At 42.8% G+C, this 13,661-nt stretch overlaps 1 protein-coding gene across 5 annotated transcripts in view; it reads left to right on the forward strand.

Annotated features, from left to right (window-relative positions):
* Positions 1 to 13,661, forward strand: part of JADE1 (jade family PHD finger 1) — a 158,469-nt gene that overhangs the window by 80,721 nt on the left and 64,087 nt on the right. The window contains exon 1 of one of the 5 annotated variants that reach the window (XM_081926009.1): positions 12,984 to 13,228. The exons of the other annotated variants lie outside the window; for them this stretch is intronic. The gene's annotated coding sequence lies outside the window, so the exon portion shown is untranslated. Of the gene's footprint in view, positions 1 to 12,983; positions 13,229 to 13,661 lie in introns of those variants that run through there. 5 annotated transcript variants of the gene reach the window in all.

Raw genomic sequence — 13,661 nt, forward strand, 5'->3', positions numbered from 1 at the left:
TGAAATTGCTTTGCTTTACTGTTTAACTATTGGACTTCCAAAACAGATGTTATGAGAGAGGTCCATGATTGGATCTTCTGACTTTAAAAATGAAATAAAGCACTGGATTGGAGGACCAGCTGCAGCAGCACTGTGGGAAAGGGTTAATCCTTCCTTAGGCACCATTCCTGAAAATGGTATGAAGAGAAAGGATTAAATAGATATTTAATCTATTTTCTGGCACTTTTACCCAGATTTAATCCTGTACTGCTTTTAAATTGTTGCTGTTGTTTTTAAAAAATGGAAGACTTGATTGTAAACCTGATCTCCCAATTTATTAAAACAACAACAACAATAACTTAGAATCATAGAATCTTAGAGTTGGAAGAGACCCAAGGGTTATCTGTTTAGTCCCTAAGCAGGTATGTAATTATTTATTTTCACAGGCTTCATCTCCTTTTTCTTTGAGACTTTCTTTTTTTGGGTGTGCGCATGTGTTCTTATATGCACAATTTTACTTCTGTTAATTATGTATTATTTTTATTTAAAAATAAAAAAGAGGGAAGGAAGGATCAGCACCTCAGTTTCCTGTAAATTCTCGACCACCATAAGATTGGCAGACACCTTTTTAAAGCATGTGTGCTTACCCCTTTGCAACACTTGGACACATCTGGATCTCCCTGTTGCCATTTACTTTGTAAGTAGCCTTGTCATTTAAATTGCAAGATTACTTAGGAAAGGTGACTGCATCATAGCATAGATTATTTTGTTTTGGAAAAAGTTATTTCTCTTGAATCTGAGTGACACATGGATGAATCACCCACACTATGAATTGCGTCAAGATTACATGTTATGATCATCAGTATATTAGCATGTGTGTGCGTTTTATATGGGCTTGTATTTTTTTTAAAAGATACAGCTTTGTGAGAAGAGAGTGTAGTCTTCTCTAGCAATTAAGTACTGAATTTCTGAGCCAGGGTTAACAAGCTTTGCTTCTTATATACAGTTCCGTTCTCATGTTCATGTCAGTTTGCTTTTGTGTCAGTACATCAGCATGTTGATTTGTTATTTGCTAGATGTGTGGTGTGACCTTGTACTTGGAACAATTGAGTCCCTCCTCTTAATCTCATGTACGTCATTCTGCACTGGTGATGCATTGACTGTGGTGGCTCCCAACTCCCAACTCTGGAAGTATACTTCTGGCAGTGTTTTGTTTTCTCTTTGTAAGTAGTTCTGGTGTGACAGGTCCAAACTGCACAAATTTCGAACTTAGCACAAGGGTTCCCGAAGTGGGGGCAGTGTTTTACATCTACATTGGGCCACTGGTGGACCAAACTGTGACTTTGGCAGAACTTTACCTGATTTTTGGTGTGACATGACCAAATTGCACTGATCAAGATGTTTCTGATTACATCGTTTCTCAATTTGGCGTGATGGTTCCAACCTGCCCTAATTTGTATGGCTCTGAATATATTGTCACCCAATTTGGCACAATAGTTCCCAAGGTGGAAAATACTCTCTTCGTCTATGTTTGGACGTCAGAGGCCATGTTGAATCAATTTGGCGGACCAAATAAATCATAATTAAGCATTACCCCCACCACACACTAATTGCTTTTGGGGGATGGGTGAGGTGTTCCCCAGATCAGGTTGGAGCCCTGAGTTGGTGTGCATGTGTTTACAGCACTAAAAATCACAAATTATCAGTTTAAAAAAATCACAATATTTGTTGGTTTCTTTTAATTCCTGGGCATCTTGAGGCACTTCTCAGTCAAGAATACAATTACACTCACAATAATATTACAACATATGACAGTTGTTGGAAGCTAACCTTTCCCTTACTGTGGCTAGATGGTGTTTCTTTTAAAAAACAAAAAAACAAACCCAGAATTTAACTCTTATTAGTGTAAAGAAATGAAATAATTATCATTAAACTTCATAACACAGTGTGTGCTGTGCTTTGTTTATTCCCTAAGATGAGTAGGTCTTCGTTAACTTCTTTATGTGAGAAAACCAATTAAAATGTGACTATCATTTTCTAAAAATAAACAACAGAATGCTGAGGATAGACAATGACCATTTCTTTTAATGGTAAACATGAACACTTTGAAGGAATTCCTACTACTAGAGATTAGATTCTGGCTATAAATTTGACATTATTGGACAGGGCAGGGTGGTGGGTTGTTTTTTTTTTTTGTCCTTTACATTTTTACATGCTTTATAACATGTTTCTAACCCTGAAGTGCTGGTGGAGGGGAAATTTCCAAGAATCTGGCTTAAAAGGTTGGATGGGTGGAGAGAGGAGATAGCTAAGACTTAAAGGAGGGCATAACTGAGGTTGAGCAGCAGGGGAAAAGTCAACTTTATTAGCTCGGTGTTCATTTTCATGGCATGAGATTCTTCCGGGATTAATGTGAAATATTTCAGATGTAAAAGACGAAATGAATGTTATCAAGTAAGAATGATATACAGCAAAATAAAGGAATGAAAAGGATTTAGCAGATCTTACTCTTCACTGTTACATATTCCACTAACAGCTCTGGGTTTGTGTACACACACACACACACACACACACACGTTAGCAGTCAGTGTGGTGGGGCAGAGCTGCAGATGCCTTTCTGGCATTGGCATCGCTGCAGCTTACCTAGTTGGTGCTAGGGCAGGGCAGCAGCAAGATCAGGCCTGCATGATTGTACTGGTGGGAGAGCTGGATTGGGTCCACCAATATGTCTGTGCAGCCTCAACCTCTCTGCCCCACCCCACCTAATCCCTGTGCTGTCCAGATAAGTTGCAGTGAGTACTTTTTGCTTTTTCTTCCTGTAAGAACCAGTGTAGTGTAGTGATTAGCGTAACAGTCTAGGATCTGGGAGACCAGGGTTCAAATCAGCCATGAAACTCACTAGGTTAGCTTGGACCAGTCATAGTCTCTCAATCTAACCTACCTCACAGGGTTGTTGTGAAGATAAAAAATGAGAACTATGAATGCCACCTGAGTGCCCTACACGAAATGTGGGAAAATGATAGATAGATGATAGATAGATAGATAGATAGATAGATAGATAGATAGATAGATGTGTATCTGTGTGTGTGTGTGTGTGTGTGTGAGAGAGAGAGAGAGAGAGAGAGAGAGAGAGAGAGAGAGAGAGAGAGAACAAACAAACAAACAACATCTTTAGGGGTCCTTTCCCCTCCTGCCTGGTGATGACAAGATGGCTGCAATCCTGAAACCACTTAACATTCAACCTGTTTTAGTTGCTTAACTGTGCAGTCCTACACAGAAGCAAGTCCCATTGAATTCAGCGCTCCAGTAAATGTGTATTGCCCTATTGAATACTGTAGAATTTACTTCTCAGTAAGCATGCATAGGATTCAATGTATGGGGCTTCCTTTTGAAACATATGCTTTTCAGAGCTGCAGTGTTGTATGGTAGAGGTAGTTGTCTCCTATCAAAACTAGGCTAATTTAGAAGCAGCTTAATAATTTTAATACTTGGAGCAGTTCACAGCAAGCCCCAAGCCTCACTATCTGGGTATTGCACCAGACTAACCAGGATCTCTGCCTAGGCCTTGATTGAGAATTGCTAATGGTATCTTTACAGAGATAAAGGAGAATTTCTGCTTTAAATCTGTTTGGGTGGAAAATATTTCATTATCAGGAATGACCTTGGCTGCTCTGGTTTATCTCAATGGTATGTGCCTTAGAGACATAGGATGTGTCCGTCAGGATCAAGTTTTGATTAGCTAGATAGTTAGAGAGTAAGCATAGTAAAATATTTATTTTCCATCCATTTCTACTCCTTATCTCTTAGTACCTAAAAAGACAAGGACCTTAATTTCTTGGCTTTGCAAATGCTCTATTTGTTTCATTCTCAGTTTTCACAGGAGCCTGAATGATAGTTCTTTGGGTTTAACTTTCAAAGCCCAGCCATGCTAGAAGGTCAGCAATCAGGTACCGGTACATCTGCATCATTTCTCTTTATATTTCTGTTCCCTTTTTCAGGCATTTCCTCTGTATCTCTTTCTCGATCATGGGCTGTACTTTGCATCTGGCAGTTCTTTAAAATGAACGTGTAGAAGAGCAATGGTAGCTGTATATTTTCACACAGCAACAATGTCTCTAGATAGCTGCTCTGCATTATCCCTGCTCTTCATTTTTCTGTGCTTCATGTTGTGAAGAGCTATGTTCTGTTCCCTACAGGATGTGATGGAGTGCAGAGATTAAGAACCCTTCAAGTAGTTATTACTGTGTAGGGCTGGTCCTTAGGCCAGTGGTTTTCAACCAGTGTGCTGTGGCACCTGGGGTGCCTTGAATGAAGGTCAGGTGTGTTGTGGGCAACACTGGCTTCTGTCCCTCTTTGCTTCCTTCCTCTGATACCCTCTCGTGTCTCTGCCTCCCAAAGGCTTGCACAGCTGTTTGTTGCAGCAGCCCTGGCTACAAGCTCCCCAGGAAATGGTGCGTCTGGGGCTGGCCAGGGGGTCCTGGTTGCCAGGAGCTGAGGTGGCTCAGAGACCAGGGGAGGCTGTGGCAGCTACCTGGAGGATTCCCAAGGAGAGGAGAGGAGGCTGAGGGAACACTTCACAATGGAGGGTGTTCGAAAAAGGGTGAGAGACTGCCAGCTCAACCGGGCTCCTGAGCCCCACAGGGGTGCCACAGAAATAATGCAGTTGGTCAAGGGAGCTGTGGACTCGAAAAGGTTGATTCCAGGAGTTGTAAACAGGCAGCAAATTGTTATTTCCACCCCGATGTTGTTGTTGTTCTACTCCCAGGGAGAGGCATTTGTCTCTAGGACCAAAAGGTCAGCCTTGCATGTGACCCACTTTGATTTATAGGCACGGGGTATATTTTCAGTTTTTCCTCAAGTGGCAAAATGTCTTGGGCTAGACCAGGGGTCTGCAACCCGCGGCTCCGGAGCCGCATGTGGCTCTTTTACACCTTTGTCGCGGCTCTGGGGCGGATACTAGTGAGGGGAGGAGGCGCATTGTGCACCCCGACACTCCCCACTGTGGCGGGCGCTGTACTGGCTGTGACGTCGCATGGGGGCGGTGCGTGCGTTAGTCACGCACCGTCCCGACGTCACCTTCCCGCCCACCCACCCGCTACATTGTAAGGGGCATGTACACTGGTCACTGCATTGAAAGGGGGCATGGATGCTGGTCACTGTTTTGAAGGGGAGTGAAGAACACACACACACACAAAAAGGTAACTTGTTAATTTAACGTTTATTTCTATGAGGAGGAGTAATTCTGAGGAGTCAAACAAAGAAATAATAAAAAAGTGACAAAAAAGATATTTTTATAATGAGGAGTTTTGCGGCTCCCAGGTTTTTTTTCCTTCGGAAACGGGTCCAAGTGGCTCTTTTCGTCTTAAAGGTTGCAGACCCCTGGGCTAGACCTATTTGTTTTGGACTACAACTACCACCAGCTCAAACTGCAGTGGACGCTGCCCCATTAGGACAAATGAGACACTGCCCCACCAGCCAGTCTGTTCCCACTTGCCCACTTAAAACCAGTCCATGGGATGGCACTGCCTGTCAACTTCCTCCTCCTTCGTCTCAGTGTTGCCCTTGCAGAATTCAGCAGGGAGGATGGGGACATGTCAATGGTTCTGGTTCCAGCTACTGTTTGTCTCCCTGCCTTCTGCCCAATGAGCAGCTCAGCCAGCATGGCCAATGCTCAGGGATGCTGGGAGCTGCAATCTAGAACATCTGGAGAGCCACAGGCTACCCCTCCCTGAGCTATCAGTGCCAGTAACTAACACCAAATTGAGGAAGTGCAAATCTTGTAACACTCCAAACCACCTACTAGCAGTAAAGTATTATTGATATTGCTGCTAAGGCAGAAGTTGTCAGTGTGGTGCCTGTGGACAGACCTGAAGGTCTAGGGCGGTTTCTCAGAACATATATCCATGGGCCCCAAAAGGTTGGTGACTTCTGTATGAAGGTTAGCTTTTGAGCATTTCCTCATGAGGATAGCTGACCAGCAGTCACATGAATCATGTGTAGGCATTATTCTATAATTCCTCAGAGAGTGCATGGTTTTTTATCTGCACTTATAATTATGGCACACCCGGGGCAACAGATCCTTAGATATGTTTCCCCTTGGCATTTGCTCCCAACATGGCTGCTGCTTAGGTCATAACTCTCCTTGTTGCAAAGCTATGTGCTAGTTATCTTTGCTACAACATCAAACTCCATGCCTTGTGTTCAGATGGTTATGTACAATGACTCTAGGCAGCTCTATTCTCAAAAGAGCTATGCTGGCTTGAAATATGAATGAGGTTTGCATTGGCAAAGCAGAATGATGCTGCCAGCCAAGTCAATGGTTCAACTACCATTGTTTCCAAGACTGCTTCACTTTCACTCTCAACCTTCCATTTTTCTGCTTTCCAATATGTGTTTCTACACCATGCAGATATAACTATTTTTATTCCTTTAGTTGACAGCAAGAGAATGCTGTTTTGTAACTCAAGCCTCTGCACTAGCTAATGAGCCACATTCTCAATGTTCATGTATTTCATGAAGGAAAGAGTGGTAGAATTCCAGTTGGTCATGCTTACACACATCTCTGGCCTAGGAGCAGCTAGGGGAAGAGGAAGAGGTTCTGGTGTGAATTGCATTCCCAAAAGCAAGGTAAACTGAAAAGCAAGCAAACTCACAAAAAAGGAAAAGAATTGTCCTCTAATTCAGGATGGAGGAATCTGTCAAGTTCACCAGCATTTTAGTGTTCATTTCTCCTAATATGCACATTTTTGCAAATAAATAGGACTAATATAATGCATTTATGTGTGCTATATTCACCAATATATGCATTTTTATCCACACACCCCTAATATATGCATTTGTGCACATATTTTTGTGTTGGAGAACTGCATCACAAAATTTAGAGGGCTTTCAAATTTCAAAGGATAGCTGCATTTTTGCTTGCATATATTTTTGGGAAATGTGAATTAAGTATTCATGCAAATAGCATGGAGTGAGAGAAAGCAGGGATGAGTTTGATAAGCTCCACCCTCTCATTGCAGTCACAATTACCTTCCAAAATTAGAGGGCAAGCTTCTGAAGCATGGCGTCTCCTGTACTTGTGGAAGACCAGGGTTCTTAATGGCACCTGGAGCCTCCACAAGTGCCATAAAGGTCTTCATGGGCCTCGGGTTGGTGACTTCTGCTCTAATGAACCAGGCCGCCACTGACTTTAACTGCGTGCAGGAGAAATGAAGAGTGGAAACAATGCAGCACACTAAAATATTAGAATTAAACAATGGCTATTCATTGTTTGTAGTCATGTTTCAATGATATTTTCTCAGTTAAGAATGTATACTAATAACTTGGGACATCAGTCACAAGGAGCCCTAATTCTGCCCATACTGTGCATACCTATAAAATCCGGCACTGTGGTGTGCATATACCGGTAATTAAAGATTACACAGGTTAATTTTGCAGCTGTTCCTAATGGTGGTCCTTGTCACAGGGCTGGATTTTTAAAAAAATATCTCTGTGTGTCATCTATATGTGATGACTCCTGGCTAGTATTTGTGTCTCTAATCAAAAAGCCACATTTTCTTCTTTGCCAGCATACAGTGGTACCTCGGGTTAAGTACTTAATTCGTTCCGGAGGTCTGTACTTAACCTGAAACTGTTCTTAACCTGAAGCACCACTTTAGCTAATGGGGCCTCCTACTGCGGCTGCACCGCCGGAGCACGATTTCTGTTCTCATCCTGAAGCAAAGTTCTTAACCTGAAGCACTATTTCTGGGTTAGCGGAGTCTGTAACCTGAAGTGTATGTAACCTGAAGCGTATGTAACCCGAGGTACCACTGTATATGCAGAAAGATAGTCTTCACTCTGAACATGAAAACTTCAGTGTCTGGTCATGTTCATTCAGGCTGGTGACTCCTTTTTGTTTCAGAAAGGTGCCACCATATTCTTAGCTGAGGAAAAATTAAAACCCAGTGACAGGGGAGCAGAGGAGAGATTCTCTTCTTGTTCTCACATAATTACTCTGCAGGTATATGGTTTGGTCAGGGAGCTGCTCTGTAGCCTACTCAGCATGAGAGTTAATTTGGTCCTGAGCTGAAATAGCAATCCTGCCTTTAATTACAAACAAAACACACTGGGTTGATCTTCCCAATATTCTCAATATCTCACCAACCAGACATCCCAGCTGACCTTACAAACATGGTAAGACAATAGCCTTCTTAATGCATTTTTAACCCCTTTTTAAGTAAACGTGTGAGACAGGAACTAATGCAGTAGCTTCACCTCCATAAGGTTGGAAGGCAAACACTTGAAGTGTGGAGCCTCATGTACTCCCTGGGAAATCAGGGTACAAACAAACAAACAAAAACAAGCAAGCAAGCAAACACACTAGGGAGAGCTCTGTATGAGTCCAGGAGGCTCCCTGCTTCAGACAGTCACACCAACTTTTGGGGGGAAGGAAGAATGTATAAAGAGAGCTGGTGATTTCCAGCATAGAGGTCCTCTTCAGATAATATGTAGCTAATTAAGGTGTGGAAGGAAAAGGGGGCTTCAACATGCTGCCTTTATGCATTTATTGGTCCTTTGTATAGAGCTGTTGTGAATACTACATGCAAATAGGCTCTATAGGAGTGATCTGTATCGTGCATTTTGCAGGGTAGCAGAGCAATCACAAAACTTTCATGTGCATAGATGATGCACAGAATATCTAATCAATACATCAAGGTTGAGGTTGGATGTTTTCTGTTTTGTTTGAAAAATAGTTTACTTTGCTGAGACCGATTCTGACTCAAGCAAGAGTTCATCACTGAAGTGGCCTTTGACTTCCTTGATAGGAGATGTACTCTTTATCATCATTCTATTACCAAGCCTTCCCCTTCAGTAGTCACAAAAGTTCAATATTATTTCATGCCATCCTAATACAGCTCAGGAAAAGAGATGCTTCATTTGGACTTCTGCATCTCATTTATACATTTGTCAAACTCAGTGTAATTTCAATCTACTAGCCAGCCGCCTTGAACTATTTTAAAAAATAGTAAGCTGGAATATAAATCTCAATAATACATAATAACAAATGAGACCCCAATAAAAAGGGTGCATGGAGTGCTGCTGTTCCAAGATTCCAGCCAGTAATGCCCTTTCCCAGAACAATCTTTCCCATTGCTGCTCCCTACTGGTTTTCTCTCCCCACCACCCAGCCACTCAGCATTCCATGCCCACTTCAATATGCTCAGTCCTCATTGAAATTCCTTCCCCCCTAAATATTTTTGTATTTCTTGGGGTTCCCTGCACCTGCTGATACACCCCTCTTGTGCATGGCAGTTTGTGTGTTTTGTTAACATAAATAGCCACACTCATAGAATGCTAGAAGTCTCAGTACTTGAACCCATAATAAAGGACTGTCTTAGATGTTACCAAGATGAATAAGAGACCTGGCTCCTGTTTTCACTGGGAAAATGAAATTGGTTTCTGAATGTGTAACAAGTTTGCAATGTGTGTAGCAAAGGTGTAGGTGTATGATATGCTTGGATAAATTACTTAGCTTATTATAATGTATAAAGAGCAATTCTTCTGCTGAATCACAGATGAGACAGAGCAAACAACAGCTCATACTTCCCTTTCTACATGTGTGTATGTGTGTAGGTGTGTAGCTGCTCCCAACTTCCTTCGTTAGGAGGCCTTCTGGCATCACTGAATAAGGTGTGACTTTTTTGGCACATGGGTAAAAGGGTTGCCAGAGGGGATGCATTACCCTGTAATTAGTGCACGTTAACCATGCTAGAATATCTCTCCTCCCTCCCAGCAAGCTTATTTTTTCATGTTGAGATTATGATAAACCTAGAGGAGCGTTCTTCTTTAATTTGGCAAGAGATGCTTTGAAAAAGACACATGCCTGCTTTTGCCCAGGGAAAAATGTAAATCCATTGATTAAGAAAACGTGTCTTAGGCCTGCCACTTTTGCATTTACATTCCATATTTGGGAATGCAAGAAATATTGGTGTAGTGATATCCGGGTGGACTGTGTCTCATTAGTTGGCTGTTAGCAGATGGTAGCAACAAAATACAAATATCTCAGGAGTTGAGGTTGCCTACTTTTTGAGCAACCCCTACTTCTGTGCCTTTTAACAGCAGCTGGATTCTCCTTTCTCCATGCTGTGAGAATCTTGAGCTGCTAATTTCTGCATCTCATGCTACTGTTAAAAGTGAGAGAAAATGGCATGGCGCTTCCTCTCTGTCCCTCCTGCATTAGATGACAAACCAACATAGGGCTCAGTTCTAGGACAGAGATAATGTATCAATGGCTACAAGCCATGGTGGCTAATTGTTATGGGATTGGAGGATCAGTCTGGGTTATATTTGTGGGTCCCTTCCAGGCTTGTGATTCTGCATCAATGAAGTTTTGAATCTAGTAGAAGAGGTCACCGAATGGGTCAGAACAGTTCCTTAACTGTCTGGTTAAATGCTACCATGTACATGTGCAAAGAGGCTGCCCAGTAGCCATAGAGACAAATGGAGGTAGCTCTCCCCACCTCCCAATTTGTTGGAAATAGCATCATCTTGCTAAGGTAGAAAAACAATAGTTTGTGTCTGCATTTTGGAAGTTGGAGATAGAGATGTTTGCCTTGCTCTGTGCTGGACCCAAAGCTATGGCTTGGTGATCTCCCTGGGAACCTAACTGGGAGGCAAGATTTGTGGAGTGCTAATACTATGAGCCATTCCATCCTATATTCTAAAGACACTACCATCTCTGTTGACTGTCATTCCAAGAAAACCAAACCTCTGAGGCCCTGCATAACATAAAGCTCTAGGCTGATCAGGAGCTTGGAGCACTTTCTCTACAAGGAAAGGCTAAAAGGTTTAGGAGTTGATTTCGTCTACTATTGTTTTAGGATATAAACAAGACAACAAAAGAGGGGCATACATGATAGTGGTTTTTAGAACTAGGCATGCTTTGGAGAAAGTCGACAGCTAATATGAAAACTTAATGTAGGCTTCCAATGAAACACAACAATGAAAATGATTTGCTGCTGCAAGATATGGTGATGACCATCCACTTAGGTGACTTTAGAAGGGGACTAGGCAAATTCATGGGACGCGGGTGGCGCTGTGGTGTAAACCACTGAGCCTTGGGCTTGCCGATTGGAAGGTCGGCGGTTCGAATCCCTGCAATGGGATGAGCTCCCATTGTTCGTTCCCAGCTCCTGCCAACCTAGCAGTTCGAGCAAGTAGATAAGTAGGTACCACTCTGGTGGGAAGGTAAACGTCATTTCTGTGTGCTGCTCTGGTTTCGCCAGAAGCGGCTTAGTAATGCTGGCCACATGACCTGGAAAAACTGTCTGCAGACAAACGCCGGCTCCCTCGGCCAGTAAAGTGAGAAGAGCGCCACAACCCCCGAGTTGTTCGTGACTGGACTAAACTGTCAGGGGTCCTTTATCTTTACCTTTTAGGCAAATCCATGGAGCAGAGACGTGTTAGGCTATTTGTTATGATGACAAGTTGGAACTGCAACATGAGCATGCTTTGTTTACTGTTCTCCTCTCACTGTAATAATAATAATAATAATAATAATAATAATAATAATAATAATAATAATAATAATAATAATTAATTTATTTGTATTCTGCCCTCCCCGGCCAAAGCCGGGCTCACAGTGGCTAACAATAGGTATTCTGTTCCCTACCTCAATCAGTCAGCAATCTGTAGCTCAACCCTCACTGGGTTGTTGTTTTTTTTGCTTCTACCATTATGTCCTGACGCCCGATATTTTTTTATCTCATTTACCTATAGACTTGAAGTAACCAATGTGTAGAGTGCTGGACTTGGATCATGGGGAACTGAAATCTATTTCTAGTTTAGCAATGGGCATTCTTGAGTGTTACTCTACATCTAAATTCTCCATCTGTAGAATGGGAAAAATCTCCACTGTTTGTAATTTGAATATATTGGCTAGAATGTCCATATATTAAAAAGGATGCTCTTACATGTTCTACCTACCATGAACAATATTTCACTTGTACAAAAACAGCACAGAGACTTAAATGTACATTTGGTGCCATGTATGAAAAGCCATTTTGGGCATGACCAGAGTGATACTTTCCTGTGGAGATGTTTCCAAACTCAAATGCAGAACTGGAATCTGGCACATTGTTTTGAGGGCTGATCTTGCTTCATGCCCTTAATAATACTTCATGTTGAGCTGATGCTGGTGCAGAATATGAGAGAGTTTTTTTTTTTTTTTTTGAAATGAACACTTATAGACCTGTAAAACATTTGATGCAGAAAGCAGTATTTGGCTGAGTGGTTGATAAATTGAAATAATTTATAAAATTGTTACTGCTTTTAAAAACAAAAAGGAAAATCAATATATCCTTATAAATATAAATAACCACAACATCAAAATGAAAGGCTGGATGACAGGTGAATGTCGTCCAGTTCAGAACTGGCCCCCTGGCATAGGAGCCCCCCTCCCAAATATTTTTAAGTCTCCAGCATCATACAGTTCTGGTACGCCCCTAGCAGAGAATGACATGCCTGTTAGCCATCTCTTGATTCTCTTATTACTGCTTTGGATGTTTCTCCTATTTTTAATTTTTTTAAAAAAATTCATTTCATTTTGCCATGGTGCGTCCTTTGCAAAAGCAAGCAAGCAAAAGCCCAGGTGGCAGGCAATTCATAAGCCAGAGAGACTTCTCCCTTAAAAGAACTTGACAATTTTTGGAACGCGTGAGATCCGTCTTCAACACCCACTGGCTGCTGTCCCTGCGTGAAATGCTCCTTCTTTTCCAAAGAGGCAGGTCCCTCGATGCAAACCTTCGGAACAGAGGGAGTTTCCTCCCTGCATAGTGTAAATGGAGCATGACATCTTCAGCTCTTTCAGGGCTGCAAGGAGTTAAAGCAGACAGTTTCCAAGTGCGGTAGTGTCTCTCGTTCTCTTTCCTTGCCTCCTCCTCCCCACCCTGTTTCTCTCTTCTCTCCCCCCCCCCCTATTTTCCCCTAGTTTTGGCAGGGGATTAAAGTAGCTCCCCCCTGTGGCAGCAGTGACCCAGAAATGAGTTTGATTCACAGAGTCCTTCCTCCATAACAAGTAAAAACGTCAGTCAGAGCGAGAGCCTCTCTCTCTCTCTCCCCCTGTATATGTGTGTGCGTGTGTGTCTGAAGGGAGCCACAATCTGCTCCCACTCTCCAGTGCTTGTCTGAACTCATGAGGCAGCACAGACCCCTCCGTGCAGAGCAACTCCAACCTCACTGGCAACCATCGCAGCAGCAACAGCAGCAGGTAACTGTGCCCAGGCAGCGCCTTACGCTCGCCTCCTCTCCGCCCGTCGCCGCAGAACGAGCCGCCTTGCACAGCCATATTTGATGTGTGGTGGGGTTTCTTTTTTCTTTTTTGGTTGCTTAGCTTTGGAGTTCTCCAGAAGCAGCTAGAGAGCAATTTAATGCCGAAGGTCGCTGCCTGGTGGAAATAATATAGTACGTCATTAATATGGCGCCAAAAGATTTGCTTCTTGATAGGGAGCAAAAAGGGGAGGCAGTTGAGTTGCAGCTTCACTATCCCATAAGCAACTTGTACATTGCTGGGGAGGAACCGGGTGGGGGCGAGGGGAGGAGGGGAAATCGGCGATTATTTTGGGAGTTTTTGAGAGCAGATCCGAAAGGGTTGCGCGCGCGGCGGGGGGGGGGGAGCGGGGGGAGAGTTAAGGGCTGGCTGC

Source organism: Podarcis melisellensis, assembly GCF_964234715.1.
Source record: "Podarcis melisellensis genome assembly, chromosome: 9".
Lineage (NCBI taxonomy): Eukaryota > Metazoa > Chordata > Lepidosauria > Squamata > Lacertidae > Podarcis > Podarcis melisellensis.